Source organism: Lynx canadensis, chromosome B2 (genome assembly GCF_007474595.2).
Source record: "Lynx canadensis isolate LIC74 chromosome B2, mLynCan4.pri.v2, whole genome shotgun sequence".
In the NCBI taxonomy this organism is placed as follows: Eukaryota; Metazoa; Chordata; class Mammalia; order Carnivora; family Felidae; genus Lynx; species Lynx canadensis.
The window spans coordinates 13,641,369-13,657,712 of NC_044307.1; the positions used below are offsets into that span (position 1 = coordinate 13,641,369).

A 16,344-nucleotide genomic window follows, 5' to 3' on the forward strand; every position below is an offset into this window, starting at 1 on the left:
TGGAGAAAGAAAAAAAGAGCCCAGTTTTGTATCTTGCACAAGAGCTAGGCGCATCTATTTTTATAACCTAAAACTACCCGAGGGCCTAAGGAATCAATAGACAACGGAGTTGCCCCAGATTTTAAGTGCCAAGAGCCAAGGTGAGGAGGTGAACCGGGAGAGGCTGTTCCGCTCTTGTCGTCTCTGGCCCCCGGTTAAGGGAGGCTTGGGAACCTCGCTTGATTGGCTCGCCTTTTGCTGTTCTGAGAAGTCCTCACTCCAAGCATCAGGGCTTCCAGGGGGACCTGCCTGACTAGAATCGCAGGTTTCTCCTCTCCCACCATCCTGGCTCAGCATCCTGAAGAAAAAGCTTCCGACACAGACACGGACTCTTGCTCCCTCCGGGGGCAGGGAGCTCTCTGCAGCCTCCCAGACATTCACTCACCTCAACTATTCTAGAATCCTGCTCCAGCTGGTGGCTGACGCTACGTGTCGGAGAGAAGATAGGTCAGCCCGACTCTCCTGATCGCTGTAGTGGAGGAAGGGGTGTGGGGTCAAGGCAGGACAGGACAGCCTGCCTGACCCTGGCTCCTCTCCACGGGGGGCTAGAGTTTGAGCCAGTTGGAGTGGGGCCGGCTGACCCATCTGCCTCCCGACAAACTCTTTCAAGCCACCAGCCATGCTGCCTCTTAAAAAACTTCTTTTTTAAATGTTTATTTATTTCCGAAGGAGGGAGAGACAGAGCGTGAGCAGGGGAGGGGCAGAGACAGAGAGAGGGAGACGCAGAATCCGAAGCAGGCTCCAGGCTCCGAGGCATCAGCACAGAGCCCGACGCGGGGCTCGAACCCACGAACCGTGAGACCGCGACCTGAGCCAACGTCGGACGCTTAACCCCGGCGCCCGCCACGCTGCCTCTCAGACTCTCACGAGTATGCAGGGGATCCCTGAGTGGCTCGTTGTAAACACAATCAATTTACCTTTGATTTCTTGGAGTCCAAAGAACCCTACCTGAGCGACTTCCTCAGCAGGCAGGGAGCGTTGCTGACACATAAACTTCATCTAGGACGAACAACGACTTTCTTAGGCTGGGTTCTGACGGGAGTAGGGGCGGCTGCTCTGAGATCAGAAAGGAACCTTCTCTTCCTTCTCCTCTTGGCCCCTTGGTTCTTCCGGCTGTAAGGCCCCCTTCCAGTCCATTCACTTCTCGGCCTCTTCACCACTAGCCTCCACCTGCGGTTCCCACCTACTCCTCTGGGATGCCCCCAGCACTGGCCTTCTCACCCTCGTTCCTGCCTGGCTACAATCCGTTCTCTACAGCGAACAGAGGCCCTTCTTCCCGCCCGGCAAACGCCGTTCGGCCCTGCGGTGGACTGTCCGTAGTTACTCCCATCCTCGTGTGGGCACTCTTGCCACGGACAGGTGGACCCTCCTTCCCCTTCTCTGCCTCCTTTTTTTTAAATCCTTGTTTGTTTGTTTTGAGCGTGAGCAGGGGGGAGGCACGGAAAGAGGGAGAGAGAGAATCCCAAGCAGGCTCTGTGCTGTCAACGCAGAGTCTGACGTGGGGCCCCATCTCACGTGACATCAGGACCCGAGCTGAAATCAGCAGGCACCTGGGGGGCTCAGTCGGTTAAGCTTTTGACTTCGGCTCAGGTCTCCAGCTCACGGCTCATGGGTTCGGGCCTGCAGGCTCTGCGGAGCCTGGGGCCTGCTTTAGGTTCTGTGTCTCCCCCTCTCTGCCCCTCCCCTGTTTGTGCCCTCCCTCCCTCTGTCAAGAATCAATAAATAAACATTAAAAAAAAGACTCAGATGCTAACCAAATGAGCCACCCGGGAGTCCCTACCTCCCCCTCTCTTGGATCTGGGTCTCACGACTTGCTTTTTACCAAAAGAATGTGGTAAGAGGTAGAAATGGTATTCTGGAATTTCTAGGCCCAGGGGTTGAAGGCTCAGCTTCTGTTTTCCTTCTCTTGGGAGTTAGCTGCTATGGACAGTTTGGGCCAGATTCCCAGATAAGAGGCTCGATGAAGAGGCAGAGGACCAGTCAGCCCCCACATGTTGTAACCAGGTATGTGACTGAGGCCACGCGGACGTTCCAGCCCTAGCCATCTCGGATTCTCCAGTCCCAGTTAAGCCACCACGGCCTGCGCCACAGGGAACAAAGATCCATCCCTGTCGGGCTCTGTCCAAATCTCAGAATCGTGAGCAGATAAACGCATGCTGTTGCTCGAAGCTACTAAGATCTGGTGTGGGTTGTTACACGGCAGCAGACAGAAAGCTGAAACATGTCCTGCTCTTCAGATAAAGTCAGCTTGCCTTAAAATAGGGCTGAACAGGTCCTTCTGTCTCCAGCCTCGTTGCTCACCATGCCACGTCGCCTTCTCCTCTAGGCCTTGGCATGCTTATCACACCTCTCTATCCTCCTTCTTAGACCAACTTCTTTCTCCCAGGAAACACTTCTTCTGGGAGGTCTTTGATTCCATGAGACTAGGTTGGGGGCCTCATCGGGCTTTCTGCCACACCCGAACTTATTTTACAGGATCACTTAGCAGGTCATATTATCATGGCCGGGGAACTTATCTGTCTCCACCATTAGACTTAAAAAAAAATTTTTTTTAACGTTTATTCACTTTTTTGAGAGAGAGACAGAGCACGAGTAGGGGAGGGGCAGAGAGAGAAGGAGACACAGAATCTGAAGCAGGCCCCAGTCTCTCAGCTGTCAGCACAGAGCCCCATGAGGGTCTCGAAGCCACGAACCCCGAGATCACGACCTGAGCCGAAGTCAGACACTTAACCGACTGAGCCACCCAGACGCCCCTCCACCATTATCCTTTTAAGTCCGTGAAGTTGGGAACTGTCTGCCTTATTTATTTTTATTTTTACTTTTATTTTTATTAATTTAGTTTTTTAAAGGAAGCTCCACACCCAGCATGGGGCTCGAACTCACAACCCTGAGATCAAGATTCACACGCTACACCGACTGAAACACCCAGGCGCCTCTGTCTGCGTTTTTTATAAGTGTATCCCTTCTTGCTGGCCCACAGACACAGTAAGTGCTATTCAGTGTTTGATGAATGAATGAATGAATGAATGGCCAATTGAATAAGGGATTAGAACAATGGAATAGTCTTTTTAGACTTGATCACGTCATTCTTCCCTTATCCCATCCCCCATCAGCCTTAGCGGAATATTGCCTTCTAAAAGCTTTGTTGCAGATTCTCTGAATCTTAAATTTCTTCTCTTTATCTCAGCCGTCTCCAAAGGGACGGTAAGTGGTGTTCATGATGATGAGTCCCGAGATACGATGAAATGCTGAATTGTCAGAGATCAGAGTACAGTCTTAAATTTTGAAAATTACGAAACTGATTGATGAAAATCTACATCTGTAACTCTTCATCGACCCCAAAGGTAAAAATGCTCCAACAACACAAACGTTGCGCATGCTGGGTAAGAAAAACATCCCTTACTTTTGTAAATGTGTTTACTTTCTCAGAGGGGATTCCATACCTGTTACCCATTTCATTTTCACCACAGTTCATGAGATAAAGAGAAGAGGTGGAGGGGGTAGATTCCTATTTTATAGGTTTGAAAGCAGAGGTTGTATGGCCCTCCAGAGCCTTACAACTAGTTGGTGATACACATGGGCATCTGGCTGGCTCAGTCTGTAGAGCATGCAACTCTTGATCTCACGGTCTTGAGTTCGAGCCCCACGTTGGGGGTAGAGTTTACTTTAAAAAAACAAAAGCAAAAACCATGTGAGATAGGATCCATTCCACTGATAATTAGCTGGCCGGCTGCTTTTGCTGCATATGGTCTCTGTGACGATAGTAGGAAAGTCCAATTTCTTGAATAACTGAAGGTTGTACTTGATGTTTGTATTTGTCTTTATAGTATTTAGTTGCTGAAATTTCCTTTCCATTCCTTTTTTTTTTTCTTTTGTAAGAGAGAGAGAGAGAGAAAGTGAGGACACATGCCTGAGCGAGGGAGAGAGGCCTAGGGGGAGAGAGAGTGAGAGAAAGAGAGAGAGAGAATCCTAAGATTCAACACGTGGCTGAATCCCAGGACCCTGGGATCACGACCTGAGCCGAAATCAAGAGACAGACGCTCAACCAACTGAGCCACCCAGGTGCCCCTCCATTCTTTTTTTTTTTTAATTTCATTTTTTATTATGGAAAATTTTAAATATATATATATATATATATATATATAATATTATGATGATCCCTCACATACCATCCCCCCAGCTTCAACAATTATCACTCTTTCTCTGTTCTTGTTTCATCTATTCCCTCGTTTCTCCCCCCTGGAGTATTTAAAAATAAATCCCAGACATCATTCCATTTTACCCATAAATACTTCTCTCTGTCTATATATACATACACATATACACATATATGTAGATAATATATATATAGATTAGATATATATATCTATAGATAAGAGGGCTTTTTTCTCTAAAACGTAACCCTAACACCATTTCACACCTACCAAAATCAGCGTTAACGATTGAATGCCATCTAATATGCTACTGATACCCATTTTTCCTCCAGGATTGTCATTTTGCAGTTGGCTCATTCACATCAGAATCTAAACATGTTCCACACACTGTTTTTGGCTGCTATGTCTCTTCTGCCTCTTTAATCTTTCCATTTTGGGGGGGTGAGGGTGGGGGAACACCATTTATTAGTTAAAGAAACCAGTTTGCTTGTCCTGTAGAATTCCCCAGGAGTTAGCCGACTGCACCTTCATGGACATAAAAAACTAGGTTTTTATATAACGCATTACATGTAATTCATCCATGCAAATTAAATATATTAGAACACTTTATGAACACTCCGTTACAAATATTAAACACTTCCGCATTCAACAAGTGTCTATTGGGCATCTACCTCGTACAGGCTTCTCTTTGTAACCTCTCAGTTCATGGGCAACATCTCCCACACCAGAAGCCTTGGTCAGATCTTTACATTGTTTCCTCTATTTCCACATCATATATTCGGCCATGAATCCTGCCTAACAAATTCAGACTCGTCACTTTTTTTTTTGCATTTTATTTTATTTATTTATTTATTTTTAAGTAATCTCCACACCCAATATGCGGCTGGAACTCAAGACCCCTAGGTCAAAAGTCACATGCTTCCCAGACTGAGCCAGCCAGGAGCCTCTAGTCACTTACTCTTTTTTTTTTTTTTTTTTAATGTTTATTTATTTTTGAGAGAGACTGAGACAGAGACAGAGCGTGAGCTGGGGAGGAGCAGAGAGAGACAGAGACAAAGAATCCAAAGCAGGCTCCAGGCTCTGAGCTGTCAGCACAGAGCCCGATGTGGAGCTCGAACCCGCAAACCACGCGATCACGACCTGAGCCTAAGTTGGACGCATACCCAACTGAGCCCCGTAGGCGCCCCTCTCGTCACTTACTCTTAATTTCTACCATCGATACTCTAAAACATGCTCATCTCAGTCTGAGTTCCTACAGTGCATGCCAGCTGAATTGTGAGCTTTACGTAAGCTGTACAGTCCCTAGTCTGTTTGTTTACCAGATGGCCAGATAAAGATATCCCTAGTACTTAACACATTCTCCTACATACAGTAGGTAGACAGTAAGTATTTGTTGAATATGAATGAATAAATGAACTTCTTATCCCCAATCATTCTGTCTCTTCTCATGAGAACACTTAGTCTAGATTCATCTTCCTAACACATCATCATAACACTCTGGTTTCTCTTCCGAACGCATCAATCGGTCGCCTTCTACTAAAACCTGGTCATTGCCCTGTCTTTGCTGAGTACATTTTAGGTTCAGTGGTGAGCTAGAACCAGCTCATACTGCTTTCCAAGAGTCGATCGTTAAATTTTCAGGAATTTTGTAAGCTGATTGGCATCACGTTGGTAGTTTGAAATTGGCCACGATAGGAGCATTGACACCACAGAAATTAGCAAATGCTACAAACCAGGGTTTCCTTTCTCCAGAGAGCACAACGTTAAACACAGCCTCTGCCTGCGTTCGGTATTGCAGCCCACAAAGTCTCGATTAGCTTGTGTTCTGTAAATGTAGAAAGGGCTCAGCTTGGTCCTGGAGTCTCGCTGTAATTTGGATTTATCGTACATATCGAAATTTTTTCCTGTACACCCTGCTCATGAACCATGAGGAAACCCGAAGCTCAGAGAAGTTTCCCCTGCGAACACTTTTCATTCCTTAACCTCCATTTCAGTCGATGTCACCACCTTCCAGCCAGTTGCTTAAGACTTTAACCTATGAGCCACCTTTGATTCCTTTTTTCTCTCGGTCCCCCAACAGCCAAGCCATCCATCGTCCGGTCCTGTTGTCCTGACCCCCAGAATACACTCTGAATCAGAGTCTGTGTACTTCTGGCCATGCTGATTTTATCACCCTAGGGGAAGCTGCCAGCTCCTTTTGCCTCGGTACTGGGTTCCCTGCCGGTTACCTTTCCCTTTATTCCAGTCTTTGACTGAGGGTCAACGGGGTCTTTTAAAAATGTAGGTCAAGGGGTGCCTGGGTGGCCCAGTCGGTTAAGCGTCCAACGTCGGCTCAGGTCATGATCTCACGGTTCGTGGGTTCGAGCCCCGAGTCAGGCTCCACACTGTCAATGCAGAGCCTGCTTGGGATTCTCTCTCTCCCTCTCTCTCTCTGTCCCTCGCCACCTCACACTTTCTCTCTCTCTCAAAAGAAATACACTTTACAAATAAATGTATTTTAAAGCACATAGGTCAGATGGTGTTAATCCTGAGTAAAATTTTCCCCTGACTTCCCAGAGCGTTTGTTAAAGGGACCAGATTGGGCCCAAGATGGAGTCGCTCCTACTAAGCCCCACATCAGCAAACCAAATTCTACCTGTTTCTATGCTTGGCTCCCAGAAGCAGAGGGCCTACGCCAATCGATCATTGCTTGTCTGCTAGGCACAGCCTACCTCACCCGGCTCCAAGACTTCCCTTTGCTCTCTACAGGGAAAATAACCCTGCTTTCACCAATCAGCAACTCCCTAGTATGATTCCTTGCTTCTGCTCATTTTGGCCTTTAAAGATAATTTTTGTTAATTCATTTATTTTTTAATTTACACCCAAGTTAGTTAGCATATAGTGCAACAATGATTTAAGTAGGTTTAAAGATAATTTTTTTTTTTGCTGTTTATTTTTGAGAGAGAGAGAGAGAAAGCGAGCGTTAGCAGGGGAGGGGCAAACAGAGAAGGGGGGGGGGGTCACAGAATCCGGAGCAGGCTCCAGGCTCCGAAATGTCAGCACAGAGCCCTACGCGGGGCTTGAACTCGCAAAGCTGAGATCATGACCTGAGCTGAAATCGGACGCTTAACCAACTGAGCCACCCAGGCGCCCCTCATTTTGATGCACTAAACCCTCTCTAACTGTACAATTCTTTGGAGCTCCTTCCTTTAAATTTTTTTTTTTTTACTTTTAAGTCATTCCTATTCCCGGCATGGGGCTTGAACTCACAACCCTGCAATCAAATGTCACGCGTTCCACCAACGGAGGTGTCCCGGGAGCTCCCTCTTATCTGCTGGATTGACTGCGACCAGATTCATGAGTCGCCAAATAAAGCCAATAAGATCTTTAAAGTTTACTCAGTTGAATTCTGGTTCCTTCACACACTGAAGCTACGCTTCACCTCCTTTTACTTCCTCCCTCGTTGATGGGCTCTGGTCCCCTGAATGTCCTTTCTGCCTGCGGCGGGGCCAGCTTCCTGTATTTGCACTTGTCACTCCTGGGACCAGCTCTTGGGACTTGCCGTACCTGAAACCTCCCGAGGGTCTTAGCCCAAGTGCCACTTTGGCGGCAAGGCCTTCTCTGACCTCTATCCCAATTCTCACACAGTTCTGTTTCTTTTCTGTGTTGCGGCCGTTATCTTACTGGACCCCGGTCGGTCTCCTTCCCCGGAGTAGCAGTCCCACAAGTGTAGAGTCCTTGTCTCTCAGGCAGGGCCACTGTAAACCCGGGGGTCGAGTAAGTGCCCGGCACACTGTAGGCGCCTAGGCTGATTGAAAACAAGACGAGACTTCATCGACTAATCGACACACGAGGAAGAGAAACAAATCCAAGACTCTAATCCAAGCTCCAGAGCTGAGCTCTTCGGTTAAATGGAGACTCTGGTTCCAACCAAGGTGCTCCTCTGACCTCTGTTTGGAGGGGAGCTGGACAGAGAGGTGAGGCAGGCCACCTCTTTGGCCAGTTGGTATCCGCTCTCCGCGAGTCCCCAGAGCACACTGGCTTGGGGGTGAGGTTGCCGAACCCGGATGCCCCGCCTTTCACCTGAAGCGTGGAGGGGAGGTGACCTCACCACGCAGGGACATTTCTGAGAAGGGCAGTCTTTTGGAAGCCGTTCTCTGGAGGATTAAAAACACAGCAGGACCGAAATTAGAGCTCAAGGGTGGGGCAGGGAGGGAGCTGACTTGTTAGGCTTTGGGAAGGTTTAGGATGAAAGGAATCGTTTGGAATTTAGAGAACCATTGTTCTTCCTGAAAGAAGTTCCAGGCTCTACCTGTGGGCCAAAGGAGAGAACCCACCGACCGAGGCAAAGGAGGAAGAAGGGGGGAGATGGGGATGTGGGATAGTTCCCCTTTTGGACAATGTGTTGCTTTTCACGAAGCAAGGCATCTTGGAAGACTTTTTTGTTTATGCTATCTCTGTGTGTGTGCGTGTGTGTGTGTGTGTGTGTGTGTGTGTGTGTGTAACAAAGGTTTATTTCTTCTGTCCTAGATTTGCTACCTTCTTCCATCTTTTTTATTGAAGCGTAATTGACCGACAATATTGTATCAGTTTCACGTATAGCACAGTGATGGTTGTATACATTGCAACCTGAGGTTTGCTGCATTTCGTTTACTGTTACCTTTGCTAATCTGGGAGACTTCCCCTTCCTTTGTGCTTGTCTTGTCAGGAGATATGGGGGGGGGGGCGGATTTTAAGAATTTCCCCTTCCCGACACCAATTCTTCGTTTTTCCTTCAAATGCAAACAAAACCACTTACCATTTGAAAATGTTGTAGTTAAAGAGAGGGAGGAGCTGTTTCTTAAACCTAAAACTGACTTCCTTTTTTCTGTGTGTGTGTGGGGGGGGGGCTCAGGCCCTGAGAGGACACTTTGAGGAAAGGTAGGCCAAGGAGGGTGATGGCGGGGCTAAATTCAACAGCGGCAAATAATTGAAGCGGGATCAAATTATGAGACATCAAATCCCACACGATTTGACATTAGACAACTCTTTATGGTAAAATGTTAAGTACTTAATATTTTACTTTCATTGCAGTTCATCCTGCATCGTACCCCAAAGCTATTTGCTCTTAGAACAAATGTGCATATGCTTATTAGATTTAACAATTCACTGCTTACAGTTAGCAAAGGGGTCAGGCTAAACCTGCCTCCGTTGAATGAAAAAGCCTCATTTGCACTTGTGGAGACGGAAACATTAGTGCTGCCACCAAAAGGAGGGATAATCTGGGAGCAATGCTGACTCCGTCCTTTTGTTCTTTCATAAAATTTATTTTCCCGTGCCCCCGTGAGCGTGGACCGTTTTCCCCCGTGTGTTTACATTGGAGACCGGCTGATCACCTAAGAAGTAATCAAGATCGTCCCAGAACTTAAGCCAAAGTGAAAAGCTAGTAACCCCTAAGCCTGCCTTCTGTTATCTACCTCGTTTTGGGAAAGGATTTCGTTGAATCTTTGATGGGGTAAACTCCCAGAAGGGAAAATAACTTACCAAAAATTAGTGTTCTTTTATTCATCCTGCTGACTTTTGTCTGTTCAAAGGGAAATTTAAATTGATTTTCCTAGATCAGTACGAACTTTCGGAATCCCTCTTAAGGAAAAAAAGGAAGGAAGGAAGGAAGGAAGGAAGGAAGGAAGGAAGGAAGGAAGGAAGGAAGGAAGGAAGGATGGTTTTGGGGGCCAAGAGCTGAATCATGAGTTTTGTAGGAGGTAGACCAACCAAGGCAGTTGACTAACTGGGCTGTGTTCCCTTTGCTCCTCCAGCCACCTTACAGCAGCCTTTCTCTGGGGATGTGCGGGTGACATTCTGAGGCTGAGGCTCTTTTCCAGTTGATGAAATGCTTCGTCATTGCTGTCATCATGAACCAGGCAGGGGGAAGGCGCATCTTCAGTAATAAGGCATGACTGTAATTCCTCACCCTCTGGCTATTATTAATCATGATTCATTTCATGAAAGAGGGAATAAAAGCCTCCGTAGACCCAAAGCACATCTAAACTGGAAGGATTTCAGGTTTGGGCATGTGAGGCCTTTCCATGTATAAAGGGGGGAAATGAGTGTGTTCTCCTAAGGGAGAGCTGTCTGGCCAGAGCAGGCTCTCGCCTGAGAAAGGTCTTGAAATCATGAGAAAATAAACTCCTCCCCTTTGGACTCTCCAGTAACAATCTGAATCGATTTAATATTCTGCAGTGATGTTATTTGCCCTTTTTTTTTCCTCCTTAGAAAACAAGACCTGCCCAAGCACCTTGGGCTATACGCCTAGTCCTGGTTTAGCCTGGAATTATTTGGGGATTATTCACCCGGGCTAACGAATAACTCCTAGGACTACGTAGCTGGAAGAATCTTAGATTATCTCGTGTACCCCCTCAATTCAAAGATGAGGGGGAGAAAAACAAGATTGATGAGATTTACGGAGGCCTGCTCAGGGGTACCCCCACCTGACTGCAGAATTGAGGGTCGCACCCCCGGCTTCCAGCTTGGAGGCCTGTGTTCTTTCCGCTGGAACGGAACGGAAGCTGAGCGTGGGCTCTGGAGGGGTCGCGAGTCCTGCTGGAGCTCCGTAAGAAGCTGCGACTAAAGGACAACCTGGCACCCGGGTAAGAGGTTACATGCTTAGAGGGCAGGCTTTGTGGAACCCGAAGACCTGCGTTCAAATGAAGACTGTGTCCCTGCCTGACTGCACAGTCTTGGGCAAACTGTTTTCCTTTGGTGAAACTAAAAGCTAGAGAACCTTAGTTTGCTTATCTGTAGGATGGGTCCAAGAACATCACCAATAAGTCGGGGCGCCTGGGTGGCTCAGTCGGTTAGGCGTCCCACTTCAGCTCAGGTCATGATCTCACGGTTCGTGGGTTCGAGCCCCGTGTCGGGCTCTGGGCTGACGGCTCGGAGCCTGGAGCCTGCTTCGGATTCTGTGTCTCCCTCTCTCTCTCTCCCCCTCCCCTGCTCATGCTCTGTCTCTCTCTGTCTCAGAAATAAATAAACATTGTAACAAAAATTTAAAACAAAAAACATTACCAACAAGCGTTGGTTGCTGGGAGAATTAAGACCACGAACGTGAAGTGCTCAGCACAGCACACGGAGTATAGTTAGTACTGGGTAAACATAGGCTGGTATTGCTATTAATAAAATGGTTTCTTTACTGGGGACTAAAATAAGATCGGACAGCGAAGACTAGGCTGCTTTTCTCCCACCACGTCTTGGCCAGACGCTCTTTCCTTTCTTCTCGGTAGGACAGCTTCTTTTTTTTTTTTTTTTTTTTTTTTTGCAACGGAGGCCCCCTGACTTTGCCATTCCCAGCCCGGCAACCGTAGGAATGTGCCAGAGGGTAGTTCACCCACTACCGAAGAGGAAGTGATGTCAGTTCTTAGGGTCCATTCCTCCCCTTAGCTCAGGCCACGCCCATTGTCAGAGGAGGGCGGTTGCCACTGGTCCTCTCCGCCCCTTCTCATTTCCCTCCTGTCGTCCCTTCTTCCCGTCCTCCCTCCTCCTCCTCCTCCTTCCTCTGTCTTCCCCTCGTCAGTTGCTACCACTCAGGAGCACCAGGAGATCCTCCAGCATCTTCGTTTGCCTAGAGTTTGTTAAAAAGAATTTTCTAGTGTGTGTTACAAATGAACTTTGTTTTCAGAGGCGTGACAGACCAGAGATGCGCCTTTGAGAAAGGACTGGCCGAGGGCTGATGGCCCCGGCCGGCACTTCTAGGGTCCACCTCAGCTGGCTGTCGGCCCTTGGGCCATGTGGTCTCTGGCAGATGGTCTGGAGGATTCGTTGCCCCTGGGCTCCCTTGGGTTGACGGTGACTTTGTCACATCTTCATCCTCAAGGCTCCCCCGGCTACTCCTACTGCTGTCCGTTCCTCCCTCCCTCCCTTCCTTCCTTCCCTTCCTCCTTCCTCCCTCCCTTCCTTCCTTCTTTCCCTCCCTTTCTTCCTTCCTTCCCTCCTTCCTCCCTCCCTTCCTTCCCTCCCTCCTTCCCTCTCTCCCTCCTTCCCTCTCTCCCTCCTTCCTTCCTTCCCTCCTCCTCCCTCCCTCCCTTTCTTCCTTCCTCCCTCCCTTCTTCCTTCCTTCCCTCCTCCCTCCCTTCTTCCTTCCTTCCCTCCTTCCTCCCCTCCTTCCCTCCTCCCTCCCTCCCTCCCTCTCCCTCCTTCCTTCCCTCCCTTTCTTCCTACCCTTCCCTCCTTCCCTCTCCCTCCTCCCTCCCTCCCTCTCCCTCCTTCCTTCCCTCCCTCCTTCCTCCCTCCTTCCCTCCTCCCTCCCTCCCTCCCTCTCCCTCCTTCCTTCCCTCCCTCCTTCCTCCCTCCCTTTCTTCCTACCTACCTTCCTTCCTTCCTCCTCCCTCCCTCCCTCCTCCCTCCCGCCCTTCCTTCCTTCCTCCCTCCCTCCTTCCTCCCTCCCTCCCTCCTTCCCTCCTTCCTTCCTCCCTCCCTCCTTCCTTCCTCCCTCCCTCCTTCCTCCCTCCCTCCCTTCCTTTCTCCCTCCCTTTCCTCCCTCCTTCCTTCTTTCCCTCCCTCCTTCCTCCCTCCTTTCCTCCTCCCTCCCTCTCCCTCCTTCCTTCCCTCCCTTTCTTCCTACCTTCCCTCCTCCCTCTCTCCCTCCCTCTCTCCCTCCTTCCTTCCTTCCCTCCCTCCTTCCTCCCTCCCTCCCTCTCTCCCTCCCTCCTCCCTCCCTCCCTTCCCTCCCCCCCCCTCCTTCCTTCCCTCCCTCCTCCCTTCCCTCCCTCCTTCCCTCCTCCCTCCCTCCCTCCCTCCCTCCCTCCTTCCCTCCTCCCTCCCTCCCTCCTTCCTTCCTTCCTTCCTTCCTTCCCTCCATCCTTCCTCCCTCCCTTTCTTCCTACCTTCTTTCCTCCCTCCCTCCTTCCTCCCTTCCTCCCTCCCTTTCTTCCTACCTTCTTTCCTCCTCCCTCCTTCCTCCCTTCCTCCCTCCCTTTCTTCCTCCCTTCTTTCCTCCCTCCTTCCTCCCTCCTTCCCTCCTCCCTCCCTTCCCTCCCTCCTTCCCTCCCTCCCTCCTTCCTTCCTTCCTTCCTTCCTTCCTTCCTTCTTCCTCCTTCCCTCCTCTCTTCTCTTCCTTCCTTCCTTCCTTCCTTCCTTCCTTCCTCTCCTTCCCCCCTTCCCCCTCCCTCCCTTTCTCCTCTCTTCTCCCTCCCTCCTTCCTCCCTTCCTCCTCCCTTTCTTCCTCCCTTCTTTCCTCCCTCCTTCCTCCCTCCTTCCCTCCTCCCCATCCCCTTCCCTCCCTCCTCCCTCCCTCCCTTCCCTCCTCCCTCCCTCCTTCCCTCCTCCCTCCCTTCCCTCCCTCCTTCCCTCCTCCCTCCCTCCTCCCTCCCTCCTCCCTCCTCCCTCCCTTCCCTCCTCCCTCCCTCCTTCCCTCCTCCCTCCCTTCCCCTCCCTTTCCCCTCCTCCCTCCCTCCCTCCCTCCTCCTTCCTTCCTTCCTTCCTTCCTTCCCTCCTTCCCTCCTCTCCCTCCCTCCCTCCCTCCTCCCTCCCTCCCTTCCCTCCTCCCTCCCTCTCTCCCTCCTCCCTCCCTTCCCTCCCTCCTTCCCTCCTCCCTCCCTCCCTCCCTCCTCCTTCCATTCCTCTCCTCTCCTTCCTCCTTCGTCCTGCCTCCCTCCTCCACTCCTCCCTCCCTGCCCTTCCCTCCTCACTCCCTCCTTCCCTCCTCCGCGTCCCTCCTTCCCGTCCTCACCTCCCTCCTCCTTCCTTCCTTCCTTCCTTCCTTCCTTCTCATTCCCTCCATCCTTCCTCGCCTCCCTTTCTTCCTACCCTTCTTCCTCCCTCCTTCTCCCTCCTGACCTCCTCCCTCCCTTCCTCCTCCTCCCTCCTGTCGGCGTGCCGTCCTCCGCTCCACTGCCTTCCCCGTCCTCCTTCCGCTCCTTCCCTCCTCCTCCCTCGCGCGTCCCGTCCTCCTTCCTATGTCGTCTTCCTTCCTTCCTTCCCTCCTTCCCTCCCCCCTCCCTTCCCTCCCTCCCTCCTCCCTCCCTCCTTCCCTCCTCCCTCCCTCCTTCCCTCCTCCCTCCCTCCCTCCCTCCCTCCTCCCTCCCTCCCTTCCCTCCTCCCTCCCTCCTGCCTTCCTTCCTCCCTTCCCTCCCTCCCTCCCTCCAGATAGGCTCCGCGCCCAACGTGGGGTCTGAACTCACCACCCCGCGATGGAGAGTCCATGCTCTACTACACAGGCTGCCACGTGCCACTGCCCTGTTTTCTTCCCAAATGTTCTCTGCGAAACTGCATCGTAGCTTCTGCTCCCCCAGAGAACCCGAGTGATACGCGAAATGGCGTCCCGTCCCTAGGGCTGTTTGCGTGGGGCACACAGATGCCAGAAAGGGGGACAGATGACACACGCCACGGAAAGCGCTCGAAAGGGAAGAGACGTCTGAGCGCCGGCCCCGTGCCGGGCACTGACCCGGCCCTTGTGGATGTGATTCAGTTTAGTCTCCGTAACGAAACTGCGAAGTGGGTTTTGTTACTTCCGTTACTGGCGGAGACTCTGAGGCCCTGGGAGGTTAGGAACCGAGCCTGAGGTAAGCAGGTGCCGAAGGGGCAGGGCCACAACTTGCATCCCGGGTGCGGGTCTTTCTGCTGCCGTGCCCAGCACAGGGTCGGGCAGGGCAGGGGCCCTGATCCCTTCCCAGAGCCCCATCAGCCAGTGGGGTCTTCGCCAAGGCTCCGCGATTCTCCCCGAGCCGTGAGAGCGGGGGTGGGGGTGGGGTGGGAATCATTCAGTGTGGCGCGCAGGACAGAGAAATTGGAGTCTTTTCACTCCACGAACTGCTTCCGAATCGCCCGCCCCGATCAAGCCCTTTCCCCACATCCAGTTTCAGACAAAGAACCAAGCCTAAGAGAGGCGGAACTCGTAATTGTTGCAGCAAAGCGATGATGCCACCAAGTTAGCTTGCCCTTAACACGAGAGCTCTCGTGAGCCATCCCTTGTCATTCACACGCATCCACACATTTTCTTGCTTCATATTTGTTCTCCCATCTGCCTTGCCAAGCTCTGTCTCCCCTTGTGAATCTTCTGGAGGGCCTGTCCTCCTGCTGACCCTGAATTTCAAGGAGGAGGCAGATGCTCAGCGGCTGCTCAGCCCTCTGGCTATACTTGGAGCCTCGGAGACACAAGCGGGTACCTGATTTTCTGCCGCCTTACAAATAGGGAAACACGAAGGAGTAGCCTGGATCGTGTGGATTATGCGGCGTGGCTGCACGCAGCCTGGTGGTCTTCCCGTGCTGTGCCTCAGAGGAAATTGTCAACGTTATGAAGCATTTGTTATCTGCTCCGTCTCTTGGGAACTTCATCTGGACCCTGGATCTAGAGACGCTGTATCTGCGTCTGCCAGGAGAATGTTAGTATCGCTGCTTGCTGGTTTACTTATGTGCCAGGCCCCCTGACAGGCACTTTACATTCATCCACGTCACAGCCTTCAAGGTGGCCGCGACTGTCCCATTTTACTTACGGAGCAAACAGATTCAGAGAGGTTAAGCAACTGGCTTGAGATCCCACAGCGAGGCAGAATTAGGGTTCAAATCGAACCCCTTCTGACTCCAAGCCTGGCCTGTGCATCATGCTATGTGCCATAACGGGTTTGGGAAGAAATGCACTTCTGAAGCTTAAGGTTTCAAGATAGATATTAAAGCTATCTAATCTATGTTGTAGCCTCAAAACAATTTAGTGAGATGACAGTAAGTCAGGAAAATGACAGTATTTTCCATCCTATGCTATTTTTTTTTTTTTTTTTTTTTTTTTTTTTGTGAGAGAGACACAGAGCACAAACGGGGGAGGGGCAGAGAGAGAGGGAGACACAGAATCGGAAACAGGCTCCAGGCTCTGAGCCATCAGCCCAGAGCCCGACGCGGGGCTCGAACTCACGGACCGCAAGATCGTGACCTGGCTGAAGTCGGACGCTTAACCGACTGCGCCACCCAGGCGCCCCTCCCAACTACCCCTTTCAAGGTCAAACTTCTAAAAGCCCTTACCTCACATCCCGTCCTCTCCTTAGCATACTTCCCCTGGACTTCCATGCCCATCGGGTCACAGAACCTGCTCTTGTCATTGTCCCCAGTGACCTCCATGTCACCAGATCCACTGGACCTGCCCCCCTACCTCATCTTTGTCAGGCTTTTCAGGAATATTTGACCCAGTCGATCTCTCCCTCCTTCTCGA

General features: G+C 50.7%; 1 long non-coding RNA gene across 1 annotated transcript; it reads left to right on the top strand.

Moving 5' to 3' along the window:
• The first annotated feature begins 2,922 nt into the window (after nt 1–2,922).
• On the top strand, nt 2,923–7,543 carry LOC115515055. Its single transcript, XR_003969125.1, has 3 exons — nt 2,923–3,024; nt 3,227–3,422; nt 7,409–7,543. It is a non-coding gene; the product is annotated as an uncharacterized LOC115515055 (long non-coding RNA).
• The last annotated feature ends 8,801 nt before the right edge of the window (nt 7,544–16,344 follow it).